Below are 10,447 nucleotides of genomic sequence, written 5' to 3'. Positions count from 1 at the left end.
GAGTGCAGGTGCAGCTGGTGCCCTGGAAATGCCCATGTGGGCAGGGCTGGGCTCCATGGCCTCCCTTGAGGGGACAGAAGTAGGAACCTGCTCTCACAGCTCTGCTCAGGACAGCACTCCATGATGGAGATGGGGACAGCCCCTCATGAGTCCCAGATGTCCTGGTTATTCATGGGCATGGTCTGAATCTCAGCTTCTTCATGAAGGTCAGGGAGAGCAGCCCAGCCACCATAGGTCCCACAGGTCCTCCAGGGGACAGCCCAGCTTCTGTGGGTACCACAGGTCCTCTGGGGATAGCACCTTGGTGGGCTTGTGGTCCAGAAGGTACCTGTTCAAGCGGTTCTCGTCACACCACACAACCTTGATCCCATTGGCCAGGTTGACCTCATCACCGGGTGACGGGCCAAGGTCAGTGAACCTCCACCACCAACCCCCCCAAAAAGGCCCCCATGTAGTAAACATCACCCTGGTCCCTGGGGATGTGGACCTGTGGCCAGTGCTTGTAGCTGAAGTCTTCATGGGACACCTGGTAAAAAATGGGGTGCATGGTGCCAAAGAGGGAGGACAGGATCTCCATGCCCACATGGTCGCAGAACTTCATGTCCACATTCACACATGGCAGGTCGTCTGCCTCACGGTGGAAGTGCTGCTCACAGAAGCAGCTGACCTTTGCCATGTTCTGCATGGACACATCCTGCCAGTGCAGGGCACCAGCCCCCTTGAGGACCACCACCCTCCTGCCTTCCCAGGGGAGCACAAGGGCCTGGCAGCCTGCTGGTTGGTGACAACCTAGTAGGTGAACCTGTGTCCCACCATGATGGGCTCCTCTGTCCTCTGCAGGAACCGCTCCAGGAAGACCACCTATATACAGGGACGATGGACAAGGCGGGAGGAGGGTCACTGTCAGAGGCTGGCAATTGGACCCCAGAGCTGGGGGCCCATGGACATGTGCACCTTATTCACCAGGGCAGGCCCTGGGCTGCTTTAAGCTACAGCCACTCTTCCAGCCTGTTCCAAGCAAGTCTGCTTGTGGGGCCTCCCTACCTTCTGCTCCCAGAGATAGGGGCCATCAGCACCCCATCATACAAAGGGGAGTCTGAGGCTTCAGAGACAGGAAACCAACCCAACAGTCAGCATGCTGGATCCAGGAAGTCCCCCTGTACTGAGCTCCCAGGCAAACCCTGCAGGTGCCCTCCCCTGGCCAACTCCCTGCACCTCTGTCCTCACCTGACATGAATGGAGCACCTTTGGGCACAGCCCTCCTTTCTATGGCCTACAGACTAGCTAGAATCAGCAGCGCTGGTCACCTGCCCTACTTTGCTTGGAGTAGGCAGTTGCTGGCCCCCACAGAGCAGTCTCCACCCCCATAGGGTCCTCCCTTGAAAGCTACTGGGCCTCTTGCTGACAAGGTCCATCCATCAACCACTGCTATTCTGAGGGCCACCCTCAAACTCCCCCAGATCAGGAATCAGGTCTAGCCCATGGGCAGGGAAGGGGAAAGAGGACCGCTGGAAGAAGAGGGGGCTTGCTTAGGCCCAGCCATGAATCCAAGAGTGGAAGCTTCCAGGTCCCGGTCTACATCTCCCAGGCTCCAAGTAGTTGGAAGTCTTGTGTCTCTGAGGGGACTACCTGTGGGGACAGCAGCTCCCACATCATCAGCAAGGGTGGTGAGCCCCTCTGAGATAGATTTTTGTTAAGGTTTTATTTATTTGTTTGACAGAGAGAGAGTAAGAGCTAGAGAGGGAACACGGGCTGGGGGAGTGGGAGAGGGAGAAGCCTGCTCCCCACTGAGCAGGGAGCCCAACATGGTGGGGCTCAATCCCAGGACCTCAGGATCATAACTGGAGCTGAAGGCAGATGCTTAACGACTGAGCCACCCAGGTGCCCTGAGACTGATATTTTCACACAGGCACTAAGGCTACTTCCCAGTGCCTGTCCCATACCTGGCAGTTTACCTAAATCACTCACACAGGGAAAGTGGGCACTACATTTAAATAGGGACAAAGCCACACACAGTCGACAGACATGAGTCAGCTCATGGGGGGCAAGTCCAGGTCCAGCCAACAGAGGAACAAGCCAGACATGAAGCAGGGCGAGAGAACAGTGCTCCTGGCAGAGGGTAGAGAGAATGTAAAGGCCTGGAGTGAGGCCCGAGGCACATGTTGGATGACCACACACCTTGGAGCCCCACAGGGGTAGGGGGGATACAGTGGGAGAGGAAAGGCTGGAGAGAACAGACAGCTGGAGAGTGGATCACCAACAGGCTTAAAGGTTATGTTCTGAAAAGATCATTCTGCTGGTTACCGGAGAAGAAGGGGCTCTGTACAGTGAAGGACAGGGAGACCCTAAACCTAAGCCCTAACGCTAACCACACCCTAACCCTAATCAAACACTGTGCTCAATTTTGAGAACTGACATCTCTACTCTGAAATCATAAACAAGGGGCCCCTGGGTGGTTCAGTGGGTTGAGCCTCTGCCTTCAGCTCAGGTCATGATCTCAGGGTCCTGGGATCAAGCCCTGCATCGGGCTCTCTGCACAGCAGGGAGCCTGCTTCCCCGTCTCTCTGCCTGCTGCTCTGCCAACTTGTGATCTCTGTCTGTCAAATAAATAAATACAATCTTTTAAAAAGGTGAAATCACAAACAAGTCCATCATGCTAGCTTTCACTCCTTGCTCAGTATTGCACTGAAAGTTCTACCCAGAACAATAAGGCAAGAAATAAGGAATCCACATCTGAAAAGAAACATAGAACTAGGTCTATTCAGAGACCAGAGATGGCATCATCTTATATAGAGAGCTTCTTAGAGAATCAACAAAAAAATGGTCACAGCCAGTTCCCTAATTCCGCAAAGTTACAGGACAAAATATCAATACACAAAAATCTCTCTTATCTAAAAAAAAAAAAAAAATCTCTCTTATCTGTATACACTAACAATGAATCATCCAAAAAGGAATTTAAGATAACAATTCCATTTCAGGAAACATCAACATGGACAAAATACTTAGGAATAGATGTAATCAAGGTATACGTCTTGTACACCAAAAATTACAAAACATTGCTGAAAGTAAGGGAAACCTAAATAAATCTGAGGACACCCAATGGTGATAAGAAGATAAGAAGAGCCACCCAGGTAGCTCAGTGGGTTAAAGCCTCTGCCTTCAGCTCAAGTCATGATCCCAGGGTCCTGGGATTGAGCACCACATCGGGCTCTCTGCTCAGCATGGAGCCTGCTTCCCTTCCTCTCTTCTCTCTTCTCTCTCTCTCTCTCTCTCTCTCTCTGCCTGCCTCTCTGCCTACCTGTGATCTCTGTCTGTCAAATAAATAAATAAAATCTTAAAAAAAAAAAGTATGCATACAGATCAGTGGGATTTAACTGAGAGCCCAGAAATAAACCACTTCATCTATGATCCACTGAATTTTGACAAGGGCAGACAACATTGCACTGGGGAGACAGAATGGTCTTTTCAACAAAGGGTGCTAGACAATCAGCTATCCATGTACGGAGGAATGGAACTGGACCCTTACCACACACCACATATACACATTAACTCAAAATAAGTTAAATGCTTAGATGTAAGAGATAAAATTATAAACCCTAGAAGAAGCAAGTAGGGATAAAGCTTCATAACCTTGGATTTAGCAATGCTTTTAGATCTGACACCAAGGCATAAGAAGGGAAAGAAAAAAATAGATAAAATAATCTCCTCAAAATTAAAAGTCTTTCCCGGGTGCCTGGGTGGCTCAGTTGGTTAACCATCTGACTCCTAATTTTGGCTCAGATCATGATCTCAAGGTCATAAGATTGAGCCCCACGTCAGGCACCACACTAAGTGTGGGGCCTACTTAAGATTCTCTTTCCTTCTCCCTCTGCCCCTATTGACTTGCATACTCTCTCACTCACTCTTTTTTAAAGAAATGTAAAAAATTTAAAAATATTTGTACATCAGAAGATACTATCCAGAAAGTACAAAGACAGCCCCCAGAATGGAAGGAAATATTTGTACATTATTTATCTAATGAGAGTCTGTTGCCCAGAATATGTAAAAAGCTTTTACAACTCAACAAAAAGACAACCCCATTTTTAAAATGGACAAAGGACTTGGATAGACCCTTCTCCCGAGAAATCATACAAATGGTGAAAAGCACATGAATAGATGTTAAACGTCATTAGTCTTTATGGAAATAAAGATTTAAATCAGTTAGATGTCCTTTTACACAAGTAGATTCACTATGATCAAGAAAATAAAAAATTACAAAAGAATGTTGAGAAACTGAAACCCTTAAACCTCCCTTGTGAAAAATGGTGCAGTCTACATATAAAATAGTTTGGCATTTACTCAAATAGATCCAAGCAGAATTACCATAGGGTTCAACAATTGTACCCCTAGATATATACCCCCAAAATTGAAAACACTGGTTCAAACAAACAAACAAAAAAGTACAGGAATATTCATAGCAGCCATGTTCACAACAGGCAAAAACCAGAAATGTCCAACTATGGGGAAAAGGATGTCCTTTTGCAAATGACATATGCAAATGCCCATCCATGGGGGAAAGGATAAACAAAATGAGGTAGATCCATAAACGGCTATCTTGTTCTGCCTTATGAAGGAATGAAGTAAAATGGTTCATTTGTGTGGGGAGGGCATGTGGTACTTTCTTAAAATATTAAACACGGAATTCCACTGCAGCCTATATGCCCCCAAAAATTGAAAGTAGAAGGACCCATATTCAGAGCAGCATTTCTCACAAGAGCCAAAAGGTGGAAGCCACCCAAGTGTCTACTGACAGATGAATGGATAAACAAAATGTGGTTTATACACCATGGAATATGATTCAGCCTTAAAAACGAAGGGAGGGATCGCAGCACCTCACCAGAAACCGCCCCCGCAGCAAGCGAGCGAGCGCTGAGGCATCGGGAAAATGGCAGACAGTTTTTCACTTAATGATGCTTTATCTGGGTCTGAAAACCCAAACCCTCAAGGATGGCCTGGTCAATGGGGAAACCAGCCTGCTGGAGCAGGGGACTATCCAGGGGCCTCCTATCCTGGTGCCTACCCTGGACAAACTCCTCCTGGCAGTTATCCTGGACAGGCTCCTCCTGGAGGCTACCCTGGACAGGCCCCTCCTGGTGGCTATCCTAGACAGGCACCTCCAGGAGCCTACCCTGGCCCAACAGCTCCTGCTTATCCTGGACCACCCGCATCAGGAGCCCCCCCTGGGCAACCGAGTGGGCCCGGGGCCTACCTGCCTCCTGGACAGCCAAGGGCTCCTGGAGCCCAGCCCGCTGCTGGCACCTTTGGCATCCCTGCTGGACCACTGACTGTACCTTATGACCTGCCCTTGCCGGGAGGAGTCATGCTTCGCATGCTGATAACAATTCTGGGCACAATGAAGCCCAATGCAAACAGATTTGCTTTAGATTTTAAGAGAGGGAATGACGTTGCTTTCCACTTTAACCCACGCTTCAGTGAGGACAACAAGAGAGTCACTGTTTGCAATACAAAGCTGGATAACATCTGGGGAAAGGAAGAAAGACAGGCGACTTTCCCATTCAAATAAACCATTCAAAATACAAGTGCTGGTTGAATCTGACCACCTCAAGGTTGCAGTCAATGATGCTCACTTGTTGCAGTACAATCATCGGATGAAAAATCTCCAGGAAATCAGCAAACTGGGAATTTCTGGTGACATAGATCTCACCAGTGCTTCACATGTTATGATATAATCTTAAAGGGGAAGATTTGAAAAAAAAGAAATTGAATATAAACCCTTACACATTGAAACTTCATATTTCCTGATTGAAAATTTTCACTTTTATTCATTCATCCTTCTTGTAAATCTTCGATTTAATAAACATTCTAAGAGTTTAAAAAAAAAAAACACGAAGGGAGTTCTGACACAGGCAACAACATGGGTTGAACGTGGAAGTCATTATGCTGAAGGAAATCAGCCAATCACAGAAGGACAGATACTGTATGATCCCACTAGGGTGAGGTGTCTGGGACACAAAGCTAGATGTGGCTACAGGGGGCCAAGGGGAAGGGACAATGGGGAGTTGGTGTTTCATGCATACAGGCTCCCTTGGGGAGAATGAGAAAATTCTAGAGAATGATGTACAACCGTGGGAACTCAGCTAAGGCCAGAGAATTATGTACCTGAAGTGTTTTAAGGAGTCAATGTTCTTATGTTCAGTCACTGTGAAAAAGTGAACAAGGGACTGATGCATGTCACAACATGGACGGACACTGAAAACAGCCCCAGTGACTAAGCTATATAGAAATACCACTCAGATGGGAACCATCTGTGCTCCTTAAGTCCATCAGGGTTACCCAAATAAGGGAAAGTCCTGGAAGAAGTTCCAGAAGAAGATAACTGGATCCGAATGGAGAAGACATTTCAGACTGTCAGGCAGGTGGTGACAGCTGAAGCGGGCCTGTGGTCTGGGTTCAAATGTGGGAACCACCATGATATCCTCACTTGGGGTTACATGGTGGTTCCATGGGACACTGTCCCTGTTTGGGGTAAAATGCACTGAAGTAGCCCACAAGACATGGCAAACGTGGTAAAGAAACGACAGCTGGGGAGTCTGAGTGTGGAGATAAAGCATATTTGTGCTGCTGTGACAAGTTACTGCAGACTTGAAATCACCGCAGAGTAAATGACTCTTCCAAACATCCACATTAGCACCACGCCACAAGAGAGAGGACATTAGACTTCAGGATGGAGGCCAAGCCCTCCCAGATCCAGTTCACCCACTGTGGAGAAGCCATTCGCCCTTGGAGGAGGCCACATGTTAGCAAGAGACTTGTGGGAGGGTTAAATTGGGTGCCCCCATCTCTTGGGTGCAGTGGAAGCAGTGGGGTTTGGAATTCCAATTCTCCACAATGCTCCACCACAGCCTGGTTAGAACTGTGAAAAAGCAGGAAGGGAAGCCTCAATAAAGTGGACTGGGGATGCTAGAAGGGGAGGCTGGAAGGGGGCGCCTGGTGCTCAGTGCCCATTACAGACCCCACATTACAATCCCCCATGGGAGAGACTCATCCGTTCCAGGCCCCACAGGGGAAGCTGGAAGTTCATCTCCTACAAGAAATCTACCATCCCCGCAGCTCGGCCATTGAGAATGCTCCATCCCCCTGAACCCCTGCCTTGCTCCAGTGGACTTTCCTTCCAGGCAACCCTCCCAACTTCTTCCTCATTCTCCATGAAATAATGTTCCTCTCCTTTGTTTCTTGTACTTGTCTGTGATGTGCCTGTAGCTTGCTCATCCCAGATTGCAATTCTCTGCTCTTCCCAAATAAACCCATTCTGCCGGTCAAATAACTGGCAGTTTGAGTTTAAGACAAACAGAACTAATAAATTCAAGAAACTTGCAAAGACCAAAATCAATATGCACAAATCAATTGCATTTCTACATGCTCCGAAGGAACCATCGGAAAGAGACTATGAATAATTTCATTTACTACTGCGTCCAAAAGAACAAGATACCTAGGAGTCCCCTGAACCAAGGGGGTGACAGACCTGTCCTCTGACAGCTGTGGGACACTAATGACAGACAGGGAGGGAGACACACGGAGAAAGGAAGACGCTCTGTGCTCAGGGAAGAACCGACACTGGGAAAATACTTACTCTCGCCAAAGCCGTCTACACGGTCTGCGCTGTCGCTCCCGAATTTCCAGACTCTGGACCAACCCTGATGAGGATGTGGGCACAGGAAGGACCTTGTGGGGCCAAGGCAGGGGGAGCATGAGCACCGAGGGGGGACGGCCGCTCCCTGGCTGCAGACTGTCTCTGGAGCCCCAGAAACCGAATCCCCATGCACACAAACACAGACGCAGGACCCAGGGCGCTCATCCAAGCCCAGAAAGGGGGGACCTCTCAGGCCCCCAAACAGCACCACGGAGGCCACGTCACCACACACAAAACCACAGAAGCCTCAGTGTCTACACGGGTCACACTTCCTCCGTGGGTTCTAAGACCACGCACCCCCTTGCCAGTCCCTGCTGAGGTGGCTTCTCCTCACCTTCTCCAGCAGCCAGTCCTGAGTAGGCGAGACTGCTGTGCATGGCCCCACGTCCTCCACAGTGGGTCCTGTCAGTGTGGATGTGGGCCCACATCCTCCCCAGATTGTCCTGTCAGCGTGGGAGCATCCCCACGTCCTCCAGAAGTCTCCACAGTGGGTCCTGTCCCAGCTGCATCTTTGCCCGCCAGGCTCAGGGCGGGAACTGGGGTCCTGCGCCATCTGCAGGCAGTGGAGGGTAGTGCATTGCTAGGGGAGCTCACCCTTCAACAGAAGCACCTGCTCCTTCCCAGGGTCCAGCTGGAGCCATTTCATTCTGGAAATTCAAGCTGCATGGAGCCAAATATCCCCCAAATTCTCCAAAAATATCTAAGTAAAAATGAATTGGAAACAACATGGAATGACAACAGTCCCTGACCCAAACGGTGGCACTGAACATGACCCTGGCCCTGACGCAGACCCACACTCTGACCTGGATTTGATCTCAATCCTGGCCCTGACCCCTATCCAAGGCCCTAACTCTAACCCCCTACCCAAACAGTGTTCACAAGAATCAAAAGGTAGAAACTGCAAATATCCATCAGTGGTAAGTGCATAAACAAAGTGTGGCGAGGGGTTTCAACAGGGTTCGGGTTCAGGTTTCAGCCAAAGTTCTAGACCAGGCTTTGGGGATAGCGTCAGGGTGAGGATTTAGAGTGAGGGTCAAGGGAACAGAGTTTAGGGCTTTAGGTTTATAATTTAGGGCTTAAGACTTAGGGCTTCTGGGATGAAGTTCAAGTTCAAATTTGGTGTCTGGGTTCATGCTTGGATTTGGGTTTGGGTTCGTGGCTCAGAGTTCTGGTTTAGGGTTTGGGTTCCATGGTTCAGGGCTTGGATCCAGGGCTCACACTCAGAGTTTATGCTTTGGGTTCAATTTCAGGTTTGGGATTCAGGGCTCCAGTTTGGGCTTTAAGGTCAGTTTAGGTTTCAGTGTTAAAGTTAAGGGTCAAGGTTAGGTTTAGAGATGACACATTTTCTTCAGTTGTCATCATGAACACAAAATTTCTATCTGAGCTTTCTAAATCTGAAATGTATTTCATCTGGATGTCAGGAGGTCATTTAGAATTTAAGATCTCAGTAACTCCCTACCTACAGCATACTGATCCCAGGGTCTCCCAGTCACTGAGAATTTGCTTTTCTCTTGGCTCAAACATACCCTTGACAGAGAAGGGCAAGCAGCTCCAAAGTTGGGATGATTTCACAAGGTGTAGAGGTGTGAATCCGAATATTGTGGAGCTTTTCATGGAAAATGAAACAGGTAACAAATAATTGGTCAACTCCTGATTCTTCCACAGTAACAAATACCAAGTCTCCAATTCTTTTTTTTTTTAATTTTAGCATCTGTTGAATTTATTCAGCATAACCACAGAGGTATTGTCTTCATGCTCTCACACACAAACACAAACACAGATACAGCACAATATCCGTATTTAGCCAAGTGCATTCCTTCCGGGGCTCATTTATATGTCTTCATATGCCACAGCCCATCATTTAAATAATGGAGATTTTCAATGCCAATTCCTTTGTTGACTTTCTCAATATCTTCTGCAGACATCTTCATGACTCCAACACACAGAGCATGCTGTTTTCCTTCTGCCATGATTGCAACAATTGTATCTACTACAGCAGGGTAAAGTTTAGCTCCAGGAGAAGTTAAGCCTGGACACATGATATTTGCTCCACTGAGTACAAATTTGATGGCTCCTTTATCAACTTGCTGGTGTGGCAGGATAAAAGGATATTTGTGAAGTAACCTTAGGGTTGGATAAAAAGGCTCTTCTCTTTGTCTAAAAAATAGTAATTCTCCGTTTACTGTAAGGATTTCTATATGTTCATGGCATCACACTATTTTGACAGGATCTTTTTTAGGCATGATTTGATTAAGCCATGGTTCAATACCTGGAAATTGTTCTATCAACTGGTTCTTAATACCCTTTATAACTGAGGTTTTCAACTGGATGCAGTTGAACACATTTTCTTTTTCATCAAATTTCTTGAACATGATCCAAGGTGAAGGGGGCGACGATAGGGAAGGGCCCGGAATGGGAAAAGAGAATTGAATTAGCAAGGGTCCAGCAGATCCTCGTTACAAGGATCTGATATCCTCTGATAATGTTCCCTAGGAAGACCTATGGTACTCATTACCAGTACTGAAAGAGGGCCCCCTCCCATGCTTTAAACTAAGAATCACAGCAGGATACATCCTACTTTGTGTCAAAAATAAAATTTTATTATTTGGCTGTTCCAGTGTACAATTTGTGGAAGCACTGACAAAATTTTCCTGTCTCGAATCCTCATCAACCCATGAGTAAAATGCAGACAACATTGTAATGCACTGCTCATTGGAATACCAAGTACAAGGAGGGCTCTGAGAAGCAATAAAAAAG

General features: G+C 47.5%; 3 pseudogenes; 1 reads left to right on the top strand and 2 right to left on the bottom strand.

The window, feature by feature from the left end:
* Nucleotides 1-207: 207 nt before the first annotated feature.
* LOC123930653 lies at nucleotides 208-1,653 on the bottom strand (annotated as a pseudogene).
* Nucleotides 1,654-4,924: 3,271 nt separating this feature from the next.
* Nucleotides 4,925-5,946, top strand: LOC123931803 (annotated as a pseudogene).
* A 3,519-nt stretch (nucleotides 5,947-9,465) lies between these two features.
* On the bottom strand, nucleotides 9,466-10,144 carry LOC123931627 (annotated as a pseudogene).
* Between the last annotated feature and the right edge of the window lie 303 nt (nucleotides 10,145-10,447).

The sequence above is a fragment of the Meles meles genome, chromosome 19, assembly GCF_922984935.1.
Source record: "Meles meles chromosome 19, mMelMel3.1 paternal haplotype, whole genome shotgun sequence".
NCBI classification, from domain to species: Eukaryota; Metazoa; Chordata; class Mammalia; order Carnivora; family Mustelidae; genus Meles; species Meles meles.
This window is presented reverse-complemented; position numbering and strand designations above follow the sequence as displayed.